This window comes from Podarcis cretensis (genome assembly GCF_951804945.1).
Source record: "Podarcis cretensis genome assembly, chromosome: 16".
Lineage (NCBI taxonomy): Eukaryota > Metazoa > Chordata > Lepidosauria > Squamata > Lacertidae > Podarcis > Podarcis cretensis.
The window spans coordinates 22236051-22258958 of NC_137186.1; the positions used below are offsets into that span (position 1 = coordinate 22236051).

General features: G+C 47.6%; 1 protein-coding gene and 1 long non-coding RNA gene across 4 annotated transcripts in view; both read right to left on the minus strand.

Moving 5' to 3' along the window:
• The window catches only part of LOC307205137, an 854388-nt gene that overhangs the window by 475247 nt on the left and 356233 nt on the right, over positions 1-22908 (minus strand). The gene's annotated exons all lie outside the window — the stretch shown is intronic.
• TBX5 (T-box transcription factor 5) overlaps positions 1-22908 on the minus strand; it is a 98822-nt gene that overhangs the window by 45484 nt on the left and 30430 nt on the right. The window contains exon 1 of one of the 3 annotated variants that reach the window (XM_079956833.1): positions 4336-4509. The exons of 1 other annotated variant lie outside the window; for it this stretch is intronic. The gene's annotated coding sequence lies outside the window, so the exon portion shown is untranslated. Of the gene's footprint in view, positions 1-456; positions 1063-4335; positions 4510-22908 lie in introns of those variants that run through there. One more of the 3 variants, XM_079956831.1, reaches the window with a different exon arrangement.

Sequence of the window (22908 nt, forward strand, 5' to 3'; positions counted from 1 at the left end):
GCAATCCGCCTTGACAGAACCAGGCCGCGGCTGGATGAAAAATGCAGCCAGCCAGCTCGAGCCGAGCAGGGAACCGCAACTGCTCGGCCAGGCGCTTCGGGGAAGGAATGAAATGGAAAGGGGGGGCACCGCTCCACACACACACACACACACACACACACACCCCAAGGTGCCTGTAAACTGGATCGCCACCCCCTCTGCAAGATCGAGGGACTAACTGGAAGATCTCTCCCCCTCAAAGCAAAACACCATCTCCAGCTGTCTTGCTGGGGCCTTGTTTTCTGGCTCGCTTCCCTCTCTCTCTCTCTCTCCCTCCTTCCCTCCCTCCCTCTCTCTCTCAGTGTGTGCGTGTGTGTATGTCACCCACACACCGAGAGGTCTGAATCTCCCCTCTGAGCCTCGGGCGCCCCCCCCCCCATGATCGCGCATCCGGAGCGCGAGAACAGCCCTCGTTACCTTCTAGCTTTGCCCGGATCCGGGCAGTCACCGCATCTCACTCACAAAGCCCTCAGCCTGGACGCAGCATTGCCGCCGCCGCCGCCGCCACCACCACCACCATCAGCCATCTCCTTGCTGTATTCTCGCCGCTCCAAATGCAATAAAAACCGAGCCTTTCCTCAAGACAGCATCAATGAAATGATGTGAAGGGCGAGAGAGGACGGGGGGGGGGGAGGAAATGCCCTTCGCCTACTTCTCCCCCTCCCCTCAAAGAAAGAAAACCCGTCCAGCCCCTTCTCTGCCTCCCGGACACAACTCCTGGTAGCGCGCAGAGGAGCGAGTCTCTCCAGGCGATGCCTTCAGGAATGAGAAGGGTCCTCGCCTTCTCCACGCAGCCGAGAACCGCGTCCTCTCCCTGGACGCTTACAGATTCCCGGAAAGAGAGCTGCGAGGGAAAAGTTCGGGGTAGGAGCGATGGCGGAGGAAGCCCCTAAAGAGCAGGTTCGCTTCTTTAAGGCCGCGAAAGAGCGAGCTCGGCTGAGGAAGACGGAGCCCTGCGCGTCTCCAACCAAGTGCGTTGAGGCGAAGGGAGCGCAGCGTCTCGAGCGAGCGCCCAGCTCGCTCTGGCCAACCAGCTGCGCTGGTGCAACGGGAGGCTGGCGCTCTCTCGCTCTCTCCCCCCCCCCTTCTCCTATCCTATCCTACCCTCTCCCTTCTTCCTCTCCTTTTTTTCCCAGTCTGATTTTCCCTCCCAGGCCACAGGGAAAAAAAAATCTCACAAAGACAGTCGGAGGGATCTCTCTGGATTCCCTCCCCACTCTGCCTCCTCCCCCTCCTTCCTCTCCCCTCCCTCCTTTCTATCCATCTTTCTTAAGCAGAAAGAAAAATTCAAAGCTTCAGAAATCCCCTTTCTCTCTTTCCTCCCCCTTTTTTTTCCTCGAAAAGAAAAGAAAAGCCGTTGGCTTTTTAAAAAAAAAAAGAAAGAAAGAAAGAAAAACCCACACCTAATACAAACCATTCCCCTTCGGCTTCCAGTCTCCAAACCAGCCTGACTTCTTTCCTGCATTATATCTAAGGAAATCATTTCTTAAAATAAAAACAGAAACGCATCTGTTCAAAGGGAAGCGGTGCTGTCTTTGTAAACAAAATCACACGGCGGTAGTTTTCGGGTTGTTCTTATGGGGAGAGAAATAAGACCACTGTCATGTTGTACTGTATGAGCGATCTCCCAGGTTATTTGAGGATCTGCTCCTCCATATGTATTTTGCCATGGGTCCTACCACCGTATAAATAAATACATCGGATCTGATTGTCATCTCCTTGTTACTAACAATGATTATTTTTACTGCATAGGTTTATTTTTTTTAAGGACCTCCACCTCCCTACGAATAATCTCACCCTCTTTTTCTAAAGAAATAAAGAATGTATAGGACACATACACACACACACACACACACATACACCACACACACAGAGAGAGACTATATACATATACAAGCTCCAAGAACCGGCTTTACTAAAAATAATCAACCCGTCAAGGGAGCTGAGGATGTGGTTTTTTGTAATCTGTCTTTCTCTTCTCTGTATCTTAACTTTCTTTTCTTTTTCTTTCAAATGTATTATTTTTGAGGGTAAAGTTGAATAGGTCAAAGCGAGGATAAACAGCCTCCCCGACTCTTTCTGGAATCTGAAAAGAACCAGGTTGATAATAGCCACGTGTGGTCATTTTTTATTACTATTTTTTTTTAAAGAGTTTGGTATAAAGGATCATTATTTAGCACTCTTTGAGCTCTGCCTCCGCTTTCTTGCATGATTCCGTGTCCTTCTCTAAAATGGAATTTGGAGGATACCGAGAGATTCAGCGCCTCTCCAACTCAAAGAGTGCCCCATTTGCAGACCGTCGGACTTTCTCTCCCCCGATAAATTGGGGATTAGGTTGCCACGCACCTAGGAAGAAGTCAGCTTCATGGAACAAAGTGGAGCTTCCTGCCGAGTAAACATTACAGGGTTGCACGATTAGGCAAGGCGAGCGAAAGGCCCGTTGGAGTCAGTGGGGTTTACTTCTGAGGAGGCGGGCATAGGACTGCGCTGTAAGCCTCGTTGCAATTCTAACACTGATCCCCCAACATCCGCGCTGGAAAGTTCATCTCGTCCAATAAGGCGCGATCTGCTTGGATCGCTTTTCGAGCTGGAGGTAAAAGCGGGAGGGGGGGGGCTGAAGGTGGAGATCAGTCAAGCCTTGAGGGATGAGGAATTCTGTAGAGTTTGCTAGCGCCCGATTGCAAATCTTTCCCATTCGTAATCCCTTGGAAAAGCAACGTGGGCTGCAGGATATAATGCCTTGCAAAATAAAAACCCTGCGCATGAGAGTAACACACACACACTTCTTGTTTTTATTCTGCGGACACATAAACAGAGACTTGGCCACGCGTTTCTCAGCTCACCTTCTAATATGTTAAAATATCATATACCCGAACCCCATGTATTAACATTCATTATGTTGCAAAGTGTGCGTATACGTTCGTGTATCATGCATTATATATTGGTATCATTATAGATTAGTACCCTTGATAATAGAGTTTGTGCTTTTAATACTCACGTTTTGCGTATATATGTATACAAAAATGATTGTATGTGTGTGTGTACAATCCACAACTCCACCTTAATATTGTGTTGGTTTGTATAACACACAAGAACAGCAACAACAACTTAGAAAGAGAATCCTAAACTGGTATATGTATTGCACATTTTAGAAACCGCCCGAACATTTGGCCCAACCCCAGGCAACGTTTCGTCCGGGGTAAATTCCATGGATTCTATGTAGATTGTATTTTAATTACATCCGGGTGAAAATCAGTGGGATTTTATTTCTCCGCTCGCTGTGGAATTACTCTGGAGGAATGCATTTTCGCCTATTGAGTTAGAGCTTGATGCAGAAACTAAATCAGCCTACAACTTTCTCTCCTCTCTGTTCATGAAAAATATCCGGAGAGATATATGAATAGATAGATAGATAGAGATTATCGATTACTGTATTGTTTCCACAGCACATTTTCAATATACAAAATGCCTTGGATTTTTATTATGTTGGTGTGCGGGTGTGCGTTTGTATGCGCGCCTGTGTTTCAAACCTCCTTCAGTTTTGAAAGAGGAGACTCTTTCTGAGATTTGCTTATATCTTCCAAACTTTCACCAAACCCTACAAATCTTGCAGGTAGCCCCGCAGCTGGAAAAATAACTTAAACCACCGGCGATTGTGTGCACGAAGTTCTACAAAGAACAGAGGCCAGCAGCTGTCGTTCAACAAGGACAACCCAAATCACAGCCCAAACAGAGAACGTGTATTATGGGTATAGAGGTGCACACGCACGCACACTCAGTAAAATACCACGAGCTGAAACGCGTAGGCACACGGCCTGCCTTCCTGAGCTCTATTCGGCCCGGCTAAAACCTACTTCAAGTCCAAAGGCTGCTTCCAGAGACTCCAGCTATGAGTTTCTTTCTCAAAACTAGACTCTATGCAACATATCTATAAGCACGACCATCTTTAAAATCAATAAACAATATCTATATATGTATATATTTAAAATCGATAGGCACGATCGAGGCGCTGAGAAGGATGTTTCGGGGCATCTATACCGACAGGGAGGCAAAACCACGTGCTTAAATCTCGCCCCGACTGCAATCCATGGGAATCCAGGGCGCTACAATTCGGACCGGATTCGGACCGATCATTTGGCACGGGTCAGTCCCATCATCAACCCCCGGACATCCTGAAAATAGTAACAATACAACTCTCTCTCTCTCTCTCTCTCACACACACACACACACCAAAATTCACCATTGCTGCATAGAAGAGACCGACCCCCCAACTCTGCTAAAAGGACCATCTCTCACCTTATGAAACCCAAACCAGCTATGCAAGGGCTCCGAAGCAGAGCTGAAGACGCCGCAGACGACCACGACGATTTCTGTCCCTGCTGCTCCAGGTTCAAACAAGACCAAAAAGATTCGCGGGGAATCTCCTGCGGAGGTAGCGCCCTTCCAGGATCTTGTCAAGGCGAGAGACAGGCTTGCCCAGCCTCGCGAGCGATTTGTGGCCTCTGACAAATTAAATATTACTGTTTATTACCAGCCATACTCCAATAAAATAAAGCGGGTTCGAGGCGATCGCTCCTATCTCACCAGCGCCTGCACCTATAGGACACGGAGACGTCACCGCGCACGCAACCGGCCCCTTTGTCATGCTTGAGCGCAGCAGTAATGGAAGGTTAATTTGTGTTCTTCTGCTTTAAATCCCCATCAGTCAGTTTCCCCCTCTTCTTCGTCTTCGTCTTCTGGATTTTTTTTTCCTGGGGGGGGGGTGCTAGTTGCAATTGGGAGGAATGTAGCCCTTTTGGAAGGAGGAGGGGGCGTGCTAAGCAGGCAGAAAAGGTGGGGGGAGATATGGAGGACTGAAAACCCAGATTCTCGTGGACTAGATGGAGGCCAACTGGCCGTATCGCTAGATCGCACTTGTGGTGGAATTAAACCGCATGATGTGTCTGCATGGCTTGTCCTGTTTCTATATATTATAGGGAGCGTGGAGAGCTGCATCTTGCAAAGGCGATCTGGGCAGATCCGATCTCAGGAGCCCATCTCTCTCTCTCTCTCTCTCTCTCTCTCTCTCTCTCTCTCTCTCTCTCTCTCACACACACACACACACACACACACACACACAGCGATATTTAGGTAGATCTGACATCGCAGGCACTCTGATCTCTCCGGGGGTGGGGAACAAGAATACTGACCTTATAGCCTCCTTTCTTTCCTGGTCCCCAGTCCCCAAATTTACTGTCAGTGGAGATGGGGGAAGGTTTTTGTTTCGTTTTGCTTTTTTATCATCTACATTTTTGTAACCTCTCTCTTGCAGATGTTTCGCAAGCTGGCCTTGGCAATCGTTCGCCCTTTGCGAGCACAGCGTGCTAGAAATGCGATGCTTTCCCCAGCAGGAATTGAGACGGGGGGGGGGGCCGCTGGGGAGAGGCAAGAAATGGTTGCTGGGGACTAAAATAAAATACGAGATGAGCCCAGGTCCACCGGGAAGACTGGAAGATTCCGCTTCAGGATCTAGCTAGGAGGTAAGAGCGGGGTAGGGTGGGTAGTCCCGGACCCCAAGTCGGACCCTTGAGGGATCCCCATTTCCAGAACGGCTTTGAAGTGCTGATGTCCTCTGTTGGCCGGCTGGATTCAGTCAGAGGTTTCCGGCTGAGGATTTGAGGCAAGGCCCATCAGAGGGGCCTGAGTACCAGTCTGCTGGGGGGTGGGGAGTTGGGGGGAAGCGGCAGGCGGAGGGCGTGAAGCACCTCAGAGTTGCTGATGGGAATCAGGTGAAGACCCACCCCCCCCCCCAGAAACAAAACGGCCGCAAGGAGCGACTGAGAGCAATCCGTCTCCTCTCTGCGTGTCCTCACTTCAAAGGATGCATGTCTTCCTATTCCATCCCGTTGATAATTGACTCATAAGGATGTGGGGGTGGGGTGGGGGGTGTTTTAAAAAAGAAATATTCCTGCGGGCCCTTTAAAAATTGGAGGCCTGGGTCACTTTCAGAACAAAGTCATCCCAGTAATTAGGGACCGGTCCCCTCCTCTTGCATAAGTGATAGGCCAGCCTTTATATTCTAGGCTGACGATTTGTGTGTGTTTGTGTGTTTCTTTGCTCCTTTTAATGGACCTAGATCGTGTCCAACGTTTCCCCCCACCTGATTCCAAAGAGAACCCCCCAGTTTCTTATGGTTGAAAATAAAGAAAATGTTTTACTGCTTTCCATGTTGCAAAGCATTGGACGGAGAGGGTCCTCTGCGTCCATTTGGTAAAGTAGGCTGAACTTCACGACGAGGCGTGCTTTAATAGAAATGTAATATAAGTGAGTTTTGATTAAATTGCATATTTCCGTAGAACTATGGCTGGGATCCGTAACACAAACAGAACTAAGCCTCGATGAGCTCTGTGGGGCTTGCTTTTGAGGAATTATCCCGAAACAAGGGAGTTTCTTAATGCAGTCCTCGAAAGCATTTAAAGCAAACCTACACTAGATAATATATGTGGATGACTGGTCTCCTAGCTAAACAGCTCCATAAGCACTCAGCTCGATCCTAAACATACTGGCTCAGAAGTCCCTTTGAGTTCAACGGGACATAAACGATAGGATGAGCACACCCCGAAGGGATTTAGTAAAAAAGCAAACAAAAAAAAAACCCCTTGGACTTCTCATTACCTTGCGACTGGTTGTTCCTAATCAAGGCAATAATTATCTTTTAAAAAATTTAAACCTAAGCACACACCTGGAAGAAAGCCCTATAGGACACAACAGAATTAACTTCTGCGAAAATGTGTGTAACTTATTGCGCTGTAAGTTCGGGCTTCTCTCCCACACAATGGACCAACATAGCTTCCTGCAGTAATTGTACGTCTGTATTGTTTTCCCCCCAATCGATATCTATTTGGGGCGAAGGGAGCGGGAAATTACATTTAAGAAATGCTTTTACGGCGGCGCGCGTGTGTGTGTGAAAGAGAAATAAAACTGTATTTAAAAGGTGAACTTTTGTCCTGATAAATGAGTTTTCATTTCGAGTGCAGGTTATTTAATTATTTCAGATAAATATATACTGGGGTTGTGGGGGGGGGTTTGGGGGGAGGACAAAAATAGACAGCCCGAATCAGTTTACAGTAATGTTAAAACAAAACACCGCTTTTAAAAAAGAAGTTACCCACAGGGCAGAGGTTAGACTTAAAACTAAAGAACTGAAACTATTGATAATAACATAAATTGCGAGGAAAGCATGCAGAATTTCTCCCCCTTGCCTCACCAGAGGACAAATTCTGTGGCAGAAGCCGCTGTCCCAAGAAACACCGAAGGAGGAACAAGCAGATGGTTCGTTTCCTCTTCCTAGTAATTTTCTGGTTTCTTTCAGTGCCCCCCGCCCGCTCTAATTTTCCTCTGCTCTCAACCGCTGCAGCAGTTGACGATCGTGCAAAGTTGCAATCCGAAGCATATCCTCTCTCCTTGAAATCGGTTGGGCTTACTTCTTCCGAGGTGGGGGGGGGGTGCACAAGGCGACAGATTCGACAGCTGGAATCGCTCTCGTGGAGGGGGGGGAGTCCTTTGCCAGGCGAGCTGGCTCTTAAGGGGTTGCAGGATTGCTCCGGATCCTTGACACCGGGGGCCTTGGATGGATTCCTTCCTATTTCGGTGGATGAATGGGCAAAAGGGCAGCGCAGCCCGACCTCAGTTCTTCGGAGCAGTCCTCATGACGACTCCAATATCAGGCTTGCTGACCCCTCTCTCCGCCTGCCCAGTGGCCTGATTGCTGGGGAACGAAATCGGCGGAACTGAACATCTGAGAAATTGCCATGAGGACCGTATCCGTGCAACTGGGTTGAGGATCCCACCCATACAGTGCATATGACTGCATAAAAATGGGGGGAGTGACATCAAGAGGAAGAGAGCCACATCTGTTAAAATAGGGCCATTTAACCGCAGAACCCTAGTAGTTATTTCTCAAAAGTCAGATCCACTGGGGATTGTTCCCTAGTACGTGTGCCCCCAGTATATCGCCGGTTTTCTTCCTTCATTTTGCATCCTAGAGCTTTGTCGCTGAACCTGAAAGTTTCAGAATCTTCCAAATATTTTTTTTTTAAAGGGGAAGAAAAATAAAGCACCTTATGTTTTGGCAATGAATCTTCTTTTACTGTACAGGAGGCTTGGATCCAGGATCCTCCTTGCTGCGAACAGTTCCATTAATTTTCACCGCAGCTGACAAATGTGGCCTTATTGTTCTCCACCCCTTCCTGCAGATTCAGGTACCTGTCCAGACTGAGAAAGCCTCATCACATCGCACTATAGTACAGTAAATAGCAAAGCGGCGAAGGCTTCATTAAATCTACCGAACAGCTAGAGAAAACTCAGTTCGTAACACAGGTTTATCTCTCTCTTTTTTGGGGGTGGGGGTGAATAAATCTGCATTTGTTAAAAGCACAAAGCTGTTAAGAGGAAAGTGAATATATGGGGGCGGAGAGAGAGAGAAATTCCCTCTCAGCGGTTCACTTCCTCTTACTCTGCCTGGAACCCACAAAAAAAGTTTGCAGCAGCGCTACTTTTCAATGGGCAGCATTTACAAAAACGCTTAATATATATATACATACACACATCACACACAGGGAAATATTGTACTCGAAATTTAAGGGGAAATAATTATCATGGATTGCAATATGCCCCCAAAGCTCAGAAAGAATATTAATATTATCAATTAATTATTATGGACTAACCATATTTATTATTAAGAATACAATAATAATATTTGCCCTTCTAGGATTCCCTGAGCTACTGAGCTGAATGAGACTTTTAAGACTGCTCAGAAACTACTGCGGACTGCACCTATTAGCGTTCCTGCAGCCCGAGTTAAGTAGCACCCAGTTACTTCAATGGGGCTTTGCTTTCAAATGAAAAGGGCGTTGCCGTCTTGGTTGGAAATCAATTCCATTCAAACCAGCGGGATTTACTTCTTGGTCAGGGAATCAAAGGGGGGAGTCCTTCTCTTTCGTTCTGCATTTCGATTTATATTTATCTCCGTATCGCCGTGAAGTTTTCTTTATATGCCATGCAAGCCAGAGGCGACATCTGAGAACCCGAAAGAGTTTCAGCAGGCGAGTGGTGGACCCGATCCAGCTGAAAGCAGGCCCGCCTAGAAGCGAGACCCAACACTCACTCAACATGGAGCAAAACTCACCCAACTGCCCTGAGATATCCGCGCAGAGTAAGAGCCTTCAGGGTATCCCTCCGCGGTTCTGGTGAAGCCAACGGGGCCGAACTAAGTCATCTTGTTCCATTGATATCGATGGGACGTCCGGCCTGATCCTACAGGGTCTCTTCGAGTCGAAAGCCCCGTTATTAAAGGGGCTTTTACTTCCCAGTGAAATGATTTAGACACAGGCCTGCTTTTAGCTGGATCGGGGCCATCGCTTTCCCCAGGAGTCGGAGCTGTTGGTAGGTCGGCCCTCGGTTCACATTAAAAAGTGGGGACTGGGCTTTGACTGCAGTCGCTATTTGATTCCCCACCCCCCACCCGCCAAACACACCACACAAATAAATAAACACAGAAACTGTTTGACGTCAGACGCTGCTTTGAAGGAAATGAGAATTTCTTCTCCTCGCCTCCCTCACCTCTAACCCTAACACCCCCCAAAAAATACCCCACCCCACTGGTTTTGAACTGGATTGCTGTGGGACTCAAGAACCGGGCGGTAGGTTTACCCGGCCTCTAGTTTCTAAAGTCACAAACAGGTGGACACATTTTTTTTTTAAAAAAAGTTATTTATTTTTAAACAGCTAGTTCAGGTGCTTTTTTATTTTTCTTAGATGAAAACCCCATTTAATATCCACCCCCTCTTTCTCTTGCAGTCCATTAATCTCCCCCTCCACCTCAGGGTTGCACGAAATTGAAAGGCAAACAGCGCGGCCTTAATAGCGCCTGCGTTTAGAAAGAGCATATTGTATTTAGGCGGAGTAGAAACAACTTAGTTCTCTTTCTCTTGAAGAAGTTGCTGAGCGCCCTCTTCCCCAGGCATAAAGGCAAAAGGACGATTGCTATTTTCTGTTGTCTCTTCCCCAGCTCCTCTGCGGCGCTCGTCTAGGATGAACTGAAAAGAAGCTCCCTCACTCTGAGTGTTGCACAGCCCCTGCAAAGTTCCCCATGGGCCGTAATGGTAGATCATCTACTTTGCAGAAGGTCGTTGGTTCGATCCCCGCCATGTCTAGACGAGGGTGGGAATATCCCTTGCCTTGAAAGCCCTGCAGAGCCGCTGCCGGTCAGGGCCAACGATAATGAACTAGATGAGCCAAGGGTGAAGAGAGGTAGCTAGATAACTAGGGCGTCCGCTTGGCATGCTGAAGGTTCAGTCCTCTGAAGAACCTCTGCCAGTCCGTGAAGATGGAGCAAGGGTCTGAGTCCGCCCAAGCCAGTTTCCTATGTTCTGCTGTTTAAAGAACAGAGCAAACTCTAATGCTTTCATACTAGGAAAACAGAACAAATAGGTTTTTTAAAAAAACAAAAAAACAAAAAACAAAATCCACCCTGCAGGGGCGAGGGGGTTTTTTTGCGGAGGGAGAAGCAACTTCTACTTGTAGGTAGACAGCTAGCATCTCAGGGTTCAACCTAAGCCGAATACCAATCTTCTATTTTCATGGAGTGTTTTTGGTTTGGTTTTTGACCAGGACCACACAACCTCCAGTGACTCAATCCAGAGAAAAGTTGTGTCCTCAAAATGTGGGATTTTGGTCAGTTCTACCCTTTCCCAAGGGAAGAAGCAAAGCAAGCGGACGTCCCAATGGCGGTGTCAGATGATGAACTTTCTCGAGTGTCACCGAGTTCTTCCTCGCTACTCCTTCTTGGCCTCCAAAACCTGCTCTCCTCCCACACAGCGAGAAAACCTGTATCTACAGTGGTACCTCGGGTTAAGTACTTAATTCGTTCTGGAGGTCTGTTCTTAACCTGAAACTGTTCTTAACCTGAAGCACCACTTTAGGTAATGGGGCCTCCTGCTGCCGCTGCGCCACCGGAGCACGATTTCTGTTCTCATCCTGAAGCAAAGTTCTTAACCCGAGGTATTATTTCTGGGTTAGCGGAGTCTGTAACCTGAACCGTATGTAACCCGAGGTACCACTGTATTATTTATGCTTGCATTGATACCCCAACCTTTCCTCCAAGCCAAAGGGCTGGAGGCGGCGTACAAAGTTTCTCCCCCCACATTTTATCTTCACCACACCCCTGCGATGCAGGCAAGGCTAAGAGGCAGCGTCCGTGGCCCAAGGTCACCCGGTGAGCTTCGTGGCTGAGTGGGGATTCGAACCCCGCTCTCCGGGCTCCTAGGTCAGTACACCACATCGGCATCCTTTCTTCAGATTCAACCGGACGCCAACTGGTCTCTCATGGAGCTCAGCTGGCAAAACCATAAATGAATGAGGGAACAAATAAGCAAACAAATTTCCCACGCTAACGTCACCCTCACTTCGCGCACCTTCCTTAATCAATTACTTAATGGGCGAGAGAGCTCTCATTGACGCCAGAAGGGCCATGCTAATCTGCAATTGCCAAACATCGCGTCAATCAACGCCCGATCGCCACCTAGAGAGGGGGGTGGGGTAGACCCCCCACCCAAGCCGAGATAAGCCCCTTCTTCGCGGACTCTGAAGAAAGGGGTGCAGGCCGGGGCTTGCCTTCCCTTTCCCTTTCAAACAAGCAATCGCTCTTCATTCATAGAGTTTCATTCACAGAACTGTAGAGTTGGAAGGGACCCTGAGGATTATGTAGACTAGCCCAACCCCCTGCAATCCAGGAATATAGAGCTGTCCCATACGGGGATCGAACCTGCAACCTTGGCCTTATTACCACCACGCTCCAACCAACCGAGCTGTCCTCTTGTAATGACATTGGGTAGAGGGGTAGGTAGGGTGCCTGGGCGTGAGGCAAAAGCTCCCCCGTCGCGATTCTTTCTTCAAAAGAGAGAGAGAGAGGGAGGGCGACAGTGTAGGGTAGTGTAGTGTAGTGGTTAGAGTGCTAGACCACGACCTGAGATACCGAGGTCCTAGTCCTCACACAGCCAGGATGTTCCTTGGGTGACCTTGGCCCACAGTCAATTTCTGTCAGCCTACCCTACCTCACAGGGTTGTTGTGGGGATAAGATGGAGAGGAGGAAATGTATGTATACCGCCTCCAGTTCCTTGGAAGAAAGGCGGAATGTAATTCTCATAAGTGAACAAACTAAAGCGAGCCCCGGGATGTTAGGCTCATTCCACTACCCTTCACCAATAGATGGGGTGGCTCTTGCTGGGGCAAAGGAAAAAGACGGCTGTCCTAAGCACATGTCACTGAACTGCTTCCTTGTGACATTCGCTTGTTCTCGCCACCCCTCCTGTGGCCTTCTCCTAGGGCGAGTTTAAGACTGTAACCTCCTGGGGACAGAGGTTTCTCTCCTTTAAAGCAGCGGGGTGGGCGTAACTGACCCTCCAGATGTTTGCTGGACTCTGACTTGTCCATCAGCCCCTGGTCAGTGATCAGGGAGAATGGGAGTCAGAATCCAACCACATCTGGAAGGCCACAAGATCCCCAACACGGATGGCGAAATATACGTCGAAACTTCGAGGAGTGGGGGGAGGGAAAGACCAGAAATAACTTTGCCAGTTTTTCAGCCATCCAGGGCTTAGTTCACCCACCGGCACGTCCACACACACACACACAGACCCCGCCACGAACCGCAAGATCGAGTGATGGCTTCCACGTGTGAACGGGCCACCACGAATCTAACTTCACAGAGAACATGTGTGGCCTCCCCAACCTCACACGCGCTTTCTAAGAGCGTTTCGGACACCCGTTAAACTGTCCAGACTTCAGGCGTCCTGTGTTGAACATCGCTGTGGAGCGGGATCTGGCGTTATGAACTGATAGGCTAAACTCGTGTGTGTGTGTGTGTGTGTGTGTGTGTGTGTGTGAACAGCGACTGAAAACAATTCATAAATATTATAACGGATTTCTCTTAAGAGTTCTGGTGCACAAACAAAAAAGTAGACAACTTATTTGTTCCTTTTATAGCTAGCTACGCGGCGAAATCCTGTGCAAGTTTATTAGGAAGTCAGTCCCGCTTTATTCAATGAGGTTCTCTCCTTCAAAGGATGGAGTAGTAGGAAACAGCTCTCGCCATTCTGTCCCCCTGGCGTCCCGATCCTAAAAAGTTTTCCAGTCCGCAAAAGAGAGATTTAGAAGTGCGGTATGTCCCCTGGTGAAATAAACCTCATACAATCATGTGTGGGTTTTAGTCGCTCCATCAACTGATCTGTCGATTGTGCACGTGCATCGTGGAAAACAGTCTTGGAAGATGCTTTCTTTCCGACGTAGGAGAAAGGGCCGGTGTCTCCTTTAAAGATGGTGATCGCTGCCTGAAGTTTTGCAAGTACTTATGATTTTGTTGTTGTTGCTGCTGCTGCTGTGCCAACTCCACCCCGCGTCTCTGGTCCGATTTCTAGGAGCACCCCATTAGTCCGTTCGCTTTAAAACCAATTAACCCAGCCGATTAATCGGCTGGTCTTTGCGGCTGTGATATTTAGAAGCAAATGCCTCGATCTTCAGTGAAATATACAAGCATATAAGGTTGTTAAGGTTACCGTGCTAAGACCACCCGGAGTTTCTTTCCAGTCGGATCCTAAACTAAGTAGGGTCCTCTGGGTTTAATGGGGCTTGATCCCTGGTGAGTGAATTTAGGCTGCGATCCTAACTCAGATTACCTGGGTGAAAGCCCCGTTTAATTCAGTAAGAGTTCTTTGTGAATAGGCATAGCTAGGATATACAGGCATACCCGATATGCCCTGAAATCTCAAGCATACCTGGAAATAAATAAATAAATAAATAAATAAATAAATAAATAAATAAATAATCAATCAATCCACAAGAGAGCGAAAAATTGCGAACATGTGGATTGCAAAGATCTGGTTCTTGGGGTCGCTCCCAAACTGTCGCTATTTCGGGGTGAGAAGTGAGTCCATAGCTAATGTCCTTCTTTGCGAACGTCGCTTGGATTATCGCTTTCTAAAGTAGAAAAGGTACTTTCCCAGCTTTAAATTATGTCTTTATTAACGCGGGAGAGGGTCGGGGGACGTTGCGGCAACGGCGGCCGCTTCTCTCCCTTAGATATTTCCAAAATATCCTCTGCTTCGTGGGGTAGGCAGTTAAATTGATCCTTCTATTTTATCTTCGCTGGGCAGTTAAAAGCAAGGAGAGTAAACAGAGGCTTGGAGATAAGATAAAGAAAAATGTGTGTGCCCGCAATTTTTCTCCCGAAGTCTTAATAAACGAGAGCGGCCCTGGAATCTTAAATGTGGACGGGGTGGGGGCGGGATCTTCGCAGATCAGAAGATTAAAGAATCAGAAAAACAAAACGAACAACTAGTCTCACCATTAGGGACAGGGTGGAATTCTGTGCAAATTTTCGTGGAAGTAAACAGGCGCCGGGCTGCGCTTGGAGATCCACCGGCCAGAATCTGTCCTGCACGCTTTCCCTTAAATCTTCAAGATATAAAAGTACAAGAGCCTATCCGCTCCCTCAAATGAAACTCCAGAACTCAAGCCGCGGTGGTTTTTGGGGACCCCGGCACCCGGAGTCAAGTCGCCCTGGAATAAGGACTCGAGGTTGATCTATTTATTTGACCTAGTCAGGAGTCTTTACTCCCCCATCTAGCCAAGATTTACATCTTTTAAAATCCCATAGATTTAAAATGACCGAATTAAACAGGCGCTTGAATCATCAGTTGAGACTTAAAAGCGTTGAACTTTGGTGGATCCGGCCGAATCGCCCCTCTACTGCTGCTTGAACGCCACCCCATCCGAGGAGAGCGTTTTCCAAAATAGGATTATTCTTCCCAGGAGGTGGTTTCAAACCTACGGAGGGATTTAGCTAGCCAGCTCTCTACCAACCCCGAATCAAAGTTACCCAAACGGATCCACTGCCCATATGAATACTTGATCTCCCTGCGCTGGACAGAGGTATCGCTCCCTAGTTTAGAACTGGGTTCAAGGCGGACGCTTTTACTAGATTTCCTTGGAAAGTTCCAGGAAAGAAAGAAAGAAAGAAAGAAAGAAAGAAAGAAAGAAAGTTTATTTCCAATTCTTTTCGATTGTTGTAAACCGTCTAGGGCACGTTCTCCCGCCAAGGCCGCATGTATGAATTTCTAATAAAAACACTCTTAAGGTCAATCATCATTTCTCAGAATTTCCATTATTATCGTTACGGATATTTCATAATTTATTTATTTGTGAGAAGTCAATCACCATAATTTTCACTGAAAAAGAATTAATAAAGAAAAACCAAGCCAAACAAAATAATAAAAAAAAAACGGGGCGGCGGCCAATGATTTCAATTGCACGTTCCCATCCTGGGATTCCGGAGATGAGACCCGATTTTAGGTTTGTGTATTCGAAAGTAGGTCCCTTTCGGTGTAATGGGACTTAATCCCAAGTGAGGATTGAATAGGATTGGTGTCCCAGACACTTCCCTTTTTCTAAAAGGGTAAAAAGAAATGGACAAATTTGTATGTGTGACATAGAAAGCGAGGGCAAGAGATTGAGATTCTCTTCCCCCACCACGACCAACATGTGGAATTATTATTATTTTGGGACTGAGAATATACCCGGTTACAATGAATTATTATTACTGCACCATGAGCGCATGTAGCGCCTCATATTTTTTATTATTTCATTCATTAAATTTGTTAGTCTTTATCTTGCCCGAGGCAACCCAAAGCGACAATAATAACCATAATGTTATTACTTATACCTCTCTCCCTCCTACGGGGGAAGGGCGGTAGCTCTGCGGTAGAGAATCTGCTTTGCATGCAGAAGGTCCTAGGTTCAGTTCCCAATGGGAACAGCCCCTCTGCCTGAAGCTCTCTGGAAAGCCACTGTAGACCATACCGGGCTGCAAGGACCAATGGGTTGACTCGGTGCACGTTCATAGAATTGTAGCGTTGGAAGGAACCACAAACGCCAACCCTTTGCAATCTTCTCCAACCCACAGATTAAGAGTCTCACGCTCTACCAACTGGGGCTGACTAATTTAAAAGAGTCCATGTGTCCATAGGAACCACCACAGAATATATTAGGCTGTATTCCTTGGAATACAAAAGTTAGGTTTTGAATATATTCAAGATCGGGCCTTCGAACCTTGCTATAAATCTCGCCCAATTCCTCTCTTCTGAAACTTGTAATGGCGCCCCTAGTGTCCGCGAGCGAGAGGTGCGAGAACTTCAGGAGCACGACCGTGGCTCTTTTCCCCCACTAGCCTGAGTTTTGTCAACATTTCCCACTGAGTAATCGCTGCTACCCAAAGCCAAACAAGCTAACAAGCCAAACACCAAAACACTCTTTGATTCCAGTGCTTGCTTGTTTATTTTTTAATATTTCTGCCGCAGGCCAGCCAGGTTACTAGTCCTCTCGACAATATTGAGTTGCTGTTGGGTTTGTTTTTTGTTTGTTTTTTTGCTTTTTCTTCTTCTCCTCCTCTCTCTCCATCTTATTAAAAGCGCACTCAACAAGGGATTGTTTGGGGTCCCCCCGAGTCGCTGGTGGTTTGGGGAGGGTTTGTTTTTAATAGGCCGGGGGAACAAGACGGAACACATGTTAAGTTTAAGCAGGTTCATTGAATCACGGTAAATCAAATAAAGTTTACGACTTCAGCAGGAAATGCGGGGCAAATGAGGAGGGGGAGGAGAGAGCGTGGGGGCGGGGAGAATCTCCCCCCCCCCCATCGCAAAGTCAGAGCAAGCTGAGGGGAGGGGAGGCTGCTGAGGGGGGGGTGCCAGGGGTTCTCTGTGTCCCCCCTTCTCCTCCTCCCTGGAGCATTCTAGAGGATAAAAGACCCCGGACCCTCACTGGCGGCTCTCGCTTGGCGCCCGAAGGAGTGTTCTCAATCATTTGTCCATAAGTCCAGTCCACATCAGGAAAAATTTAATCACTAGAAAGCCAGACCCAGCAGCTTAAAAGGGAAATCGCCATTTCCCCTCCCCCTCCTCTTCTGCTCTTCCCCTCCCTCCCCCCCCCCCCCACCCCTCCGGTCCTGGAATGGCCAACACTTTTGCTAGACAGGCCAAGATTTTTGGTGGGCTGAATCTGAGGAAGAGAGCCCCCCTGCCTCGGCGCACTTTACAAATAGTATACACAAGAAATTGCAAAAAGCTTTAGTCTGCATATTGGAACAACGCTGGCCTCGATCTGTCTATATAATAGGAAGCTAATAACGTCGGCATTTGCAGATAATCGTCCTCATAAAGCTGCTCCCCCACGAACATTTAAAACAAAAAGAGTTCCCAGAAATCTCGTCCAAACTTCGAGAACTGCCTCCCCACTTCCATCGATTCGGCCTTTGCGCTCTCCCAAGTCGTGGTTCAAAGACATAACCGAGGTCCTGTTTGTGCACCAAAAACACACACACACGCCCGCCACGCTCCGGATCAGTCGCGGAGAAAATTTGCTGCCTGGAGCAAACTTTCTCTGTAAATGTGGGAAATCCGTAAAAATGTTCTTCCTTATGGCCAAAAAGCAAATGTAGTAGCCCTGGTAGACGGGAATCCAAATTAGGACTACTGGTGAGTTTTCATTTTGGTCTTGCTCAAGAGTTGATCCATTGGAATTAATCAGTTTCAACGGTTCTGCTTTGATATGACGGTTGACTATCAGGCGAGCAAAATGACTGAGTAAGCTTTCAGGTTGCCCAGAGTCTTCATCATCCCAAAGTATGGCTTTAGGAACACAAAATGCATCTCTCTCTCTCACACACACAAAAACACACAGTTACTAAACATCCAAATATCCCCCAATGTGAATAAAGCTGGTTTGAGCCCCTTGTTTTTGTTTGTTTGTTTGTTTCAGAGTTTTTATAGGACGCCTTTCCTCCAGATTGGAGCACGGGGCGGCTTTCCAAACCCAGCACAAGAGCAGCATAGCAATCAAACCAAAGAAAAATGGTGCAGGTATTATACAAATCAGCAACCGTTAGTAACAGCGCGATCCTAACCACGTCTACTCGGAAGTTAAGTCCTCTTCAATTCAGTGGGGCACCCCCACCCCTGTAAAGTGGGGTGAAGATCGCAGCCTAAACCTCAATTCCAACCATCAGCATCATCGGGTTCCAGAAGCCCAGATAAATAAATATGCTTGCACCTGTCCTGGAAATGTGATAATGCGGGGGGGGGGGGTTGTCCTATCTTAATCTCGAGGGAGTTTGAGCGATTTCTTTGACTCACAAATCTGTCTTCCTTTTGGAAAACGTGCAAGCGAAATCCTCCACGCGGTTTCACAGAAGCAAATTTCACTCTGTTGGTCTAGGAACAAATTTATACTGAGTCAGAACTTCGGTACATCTAGTTCTGACTGGCAGCAGCTCTCCGGGGTTTCAGATAGGGGGCCTCTCCCAGCCCTACCTGGAGATGCCATCGGGGGATTGAACTTGGGACCTTCTGCATGCAAAAGAGATGCTCTTCCATCCACCTGGAAGCAACCTCCCAAGTCCTTGTACTGCGACCTCAGGACGCGTTTCCGAGGAAAGGCTCCTGGACCGTCTCTCTGGTCAAGGCTGACAAGTTTTTGGCACCCATACTTACTTGCTCGCGGGAGAAACACGTGGCTCCCTCTCTTCCTAACCCTTGAACTGGAGTTTCTGCCTTCCGATTCTTAACATAAGGTCGAGGAGGCCAAAGTGAGCACTTTTATTTACGGGAAATTAGTAGGACTCGACTGAGCGGCGGGAACAGGGGGCTGTAGTGGCGAGGGGTCAATTAACTGAATTGAAGAGGTGCGCTTTCATATCGTGTCTAGACCCAAGGACACGATGACGGGGTGGTGAAAAAATTCTGGATCGTTCCCTAAAAACTACACAAAGTGGGAATAGCCAGCCTGCAAAAATCTTGCAAATTTTCATTGTGCATAAAATGATACTTTTATTCATGAAACTATTGGGCACGGGGGGGGGGGCGTTTTCAGGCAGCATTCTTCGTTATTGCTCAGTAAGCTGCGCATTATAGACTTTTAAAGATATATCACATTGCATTTATGGTTTAGTCCGTTAAAACATTTTCGGGTATAGGCTCTCCCCCCTCGTTTTCCATGGATTTAAGATGGTATCACTGGGGTGCACACACACACACCCTGCATTTGTAAATTGGGAGACGGGAATTCCTCTCTTAGTTACACAAAATAAATTGGATTTTTGTCTGCTGGGGGCAAATCGTGGGTGGTAAATTGGAATGTATCGCTGGAAATAAAATTGGATCTAGAATCCCTGGGAGCGATCTAAGGCGAACAAGCCAGCGGGGAGTTCTCCTGCGCAAGCTCTACTGAAGTGAACAAGCGGCTCCTCTGCAGCAGAACGTCTCGGGCAGATTGGGCCCAACTTATTTAGGACGGGCTTTTTATATGTCTTTCATTTGCAAAGGGAAATCAGCAGCCTCTCACGTTGTCCTGAACAGAAATCCTGAACCCACCGACATTTCGTGCTAATTTGCATTTCCCTCGTGGTGCTGTTGTTGTTCTTGCTGGTATAATTTGTGTTTCTTTTATATATTGCAAGTCCCCAGTCTGTCCCAGAACTAATTTAAATAGGGAAATTGTTTCTAAGCAACGAATAAAATAATATTGCCCCCAATGCAATAAATAACGCTTGGCAATGGTGCAGCGAACATCCCCAAACCGCTCCTTAAAAAAACCCGGTATGGCAGGCAATATTATCACCGCACACACAAATATACACACCCCTAATGCAGATAGAGAGCAGAACCTGCCTAAGGACACCTGCCAATATGTGTGTGTAATATGCAATATTACACATGTAATAATAGTACATATGCAACAATGTGTGTAATATATAATGTTATACTGAGGAGTTCAAGGCAGCATCCATGAGTCGCTCTCTCTTTTTATCCTCATAACACTCCTGCGAGGTGGGGTAGAGGAAAGAAAGAGAGAGAGAAGGAGGGGAAGAGATCGGTCCAAGATCCCCTCACTGAGTTAAGTCATAGCCCAGAGGAAGACTGGAACCCCTCTCTCCACTTTTCCACTGCCTCTTAGCGGGACTCCAACCGCGTTCAAGAGGTATTGTAGTTTAAGCGCAACTGAAGTCAAGGCAAATAAATGCAGAACTTAGTGGGACCTGCATCCCAGTAAGCATGGCTAGGGGCTCTGCAGTTCACAGAACTCTGCCGCTCTGGCTAAGTGTTTCCTACACTGATTGCCAACGCCTGCCCAGGGTTTCAGGCAGGTGTCTTTTCCGGGCCTACTGAGGATTTGAATCCAGAACCTCCTGCATGAAAAACCTCCGAGACCTTCCCCAAAACTCTCGTCTTCTGCGACCCAAGAATTCGATGCAGTGGGGAGATGGGAGAAAGAATAGAACCCAGCGAGGCCTTATGGGGGTAACCTGCCTCGCTGATCACAGCATTAGGATGGGGCGCAAAAGTGGCGCAGATGACGCTCAAACGGGAGAATGGGAACTTTGGCTGCTACAAATCATACACACACACCGTCTGTTAAAAAAACAAACCCGAGGGCGTCGCTCACACCCAAAATATAGTGTGATTCTGGCAAATCTCAAATGCTGATATTCTCTCATCCTCCCCGCTACACACACACGTACAATGTCTCATCGACTGGACGGGGGCCTTCTGGAAAGTTTCCCCTCTCCATTCCGTCCAGGGGACAAAAATTCAAATTACAACCCAAAATCCAAGAGCAAGCCACGTCTCTGTTCCTTGTCCCCTCCTCACATCGCCCCATGCTGCCTGCCCCATTTTTCTGCTTCCAGTTAAACCGGCTCCCGGCCGCCCCGACGGGGATGCTGCGGCCTCTCCGGGTCGGTTTGCAATCATATTCCTGAAGGGAAACGCGAGTCTGGTTCTAAATGAGTTCTACATACCTATCAACAGCTGGCTTTGCCCGAGCACCGCATAAAGGCGTGTGTGTGTGTGTGTGTGTGTGTTGGGAGGGTGGAAAGATCTCGCAAAGGTCATAAACCTGACTGACACGTAGCAATATTTAAGGGCCTAATTTGAACGAGCCTAATGTGGCCCGTTGATCCCAATGACGACAGTCGGGGTTCCTATTAGTTTCATAATTGCTGATCGCCGAATGTTGCTTATTTATATGCGAAATAAGCGGGGGGGGGGGCAGGTCGCTGCCTGGGGTTGCTAATTTTGGAAAAGAATTTTCTGAGGCCTTTCAGGAAAGCTGGCAGGGGGTGGGGAGGACCCAGAGAGCAGGCTAGTCTAGCGGGCGAGCTCGCAGAGGCGTTTTAAAGAGTCTTCTCACAGAGCAAGAAAGAGGCTAGATCTCCGGGTGCAGTTCCTCAAACGGATAAAAGTTGCTAAGACACCCCCGAAGTCAAAAACTTCAGACCCTCATAGTTAGCCTGTCTCTCTCTTTCTCCACCCCAAGTCCTGAAGCCCTGGTTGGGCGAGGCTTTGCTTTATTTCATTCCTTGTTTGCAGATTTTATGGGTTGAACGCGATGGCAGAGCGCAGTTGCCACTGAAAAGCAACGGGGGCTTAGACTAAGTCACAGAGAAACTCGTCGCCTCATCATGGGTTTTTATTAGGACCAAGGCTCAATTCACATCGCCTGAACCCAGCCCAGGGGTCCTTATTTATATAGCGTCCTCGCTGCGTCTGGAGCTTGATAAACAGAACGACGAGGAGGAAAGACAAGCGATCAGGAAGGCAGGTCTTTGCCTAGAGGCGTTTAAAAATTGAAACTGGCAGGGACATCGGGTTCTGGAGCTAAACTCTGGAGAGATCCAGCTCCCACCATACCAGCATGGAGTCTAATCCACAAGATACCCAAACCCACAAGGTGAAGGGGAAACCCCCCTCCCCGCAGAGATCTACTGGCATATGCCAAAATATCCTATACTGGTATCCATCCATCTATCTGTCCTCTTTAAACAGGATACAACATAAAAGCAGTCACCTATGGAAAGTGCTCGGGTTTTTTGTTGTTGTTTTTTTAAAATACCCCCCAGTTCAAAGTCAAAAGCTGCCCATATTTGGCGCGGGGGAGAGGGGAGCTGATTTGATCCCTGTCAGATAAATAACATACCCGGAAATCTACGGTTTCCAGTCAACTGCCCCCGTCCCCCTCCCCCCAAAAATCTTCACTATCACCCAAACTATTGGGGATCTCGGCGGTCTACAGCAGGCATAGGCAAACTCGGCCCTCAAGACGTTTTGGGACTACAACTCCCATCATCCCTAACTAACAGGACCAGTGGTCAGGGATGATGGGTGTTGTAGTCCCAAAACATCTGGAGGGCCGAGTTCGCCTATGCCTGGTCTACAGGGATAAAATGGCAGCGGCGATCGAAGGACTGGTAAAATAATTATCTAGCTCTTCAGGGTTGAACAGTAGCCCCCGATGGAAGAGTTTCTCTCGCCATGAGAGTCGTCCAAAAGCAAAGTTTAAGGAAGTTTGTCGACATTTTTTCCTTCCTTCTTAAATCGATATGGGCCGTGCTTGAGGGGAAAGGGGCTACGTTAGCTGAGCCAGAGATCGTAAGAAGAGTAGCTCGATTTTATTTTCCTTTCCTCAACGTGCTGTGGTTTGCACGACGGATGTCCTCAACACCATCCAAGACCACTCTGAAATGAAACGGGCGCGGGAATTAATTCTCTCATGCTTCCAGCAACTAAGAGGAAGATCCTAGACAGGATCGGGGTGTTTGCTTGGTTTTTTAAAATAGTTTCTGGTTGTGGTACTCGGTCGAAGTGGAAGGAAAGGGCGTTCCAAGACTTACTGGAATAGATATTTAGAAGGAGGCAAAAACGGGTTGCCTGTCTACTGAAAATAAAAAGGAGATGATAGTAATTGCTTGCTCAAGATTTGCATTCTAACGAATCACTAACACA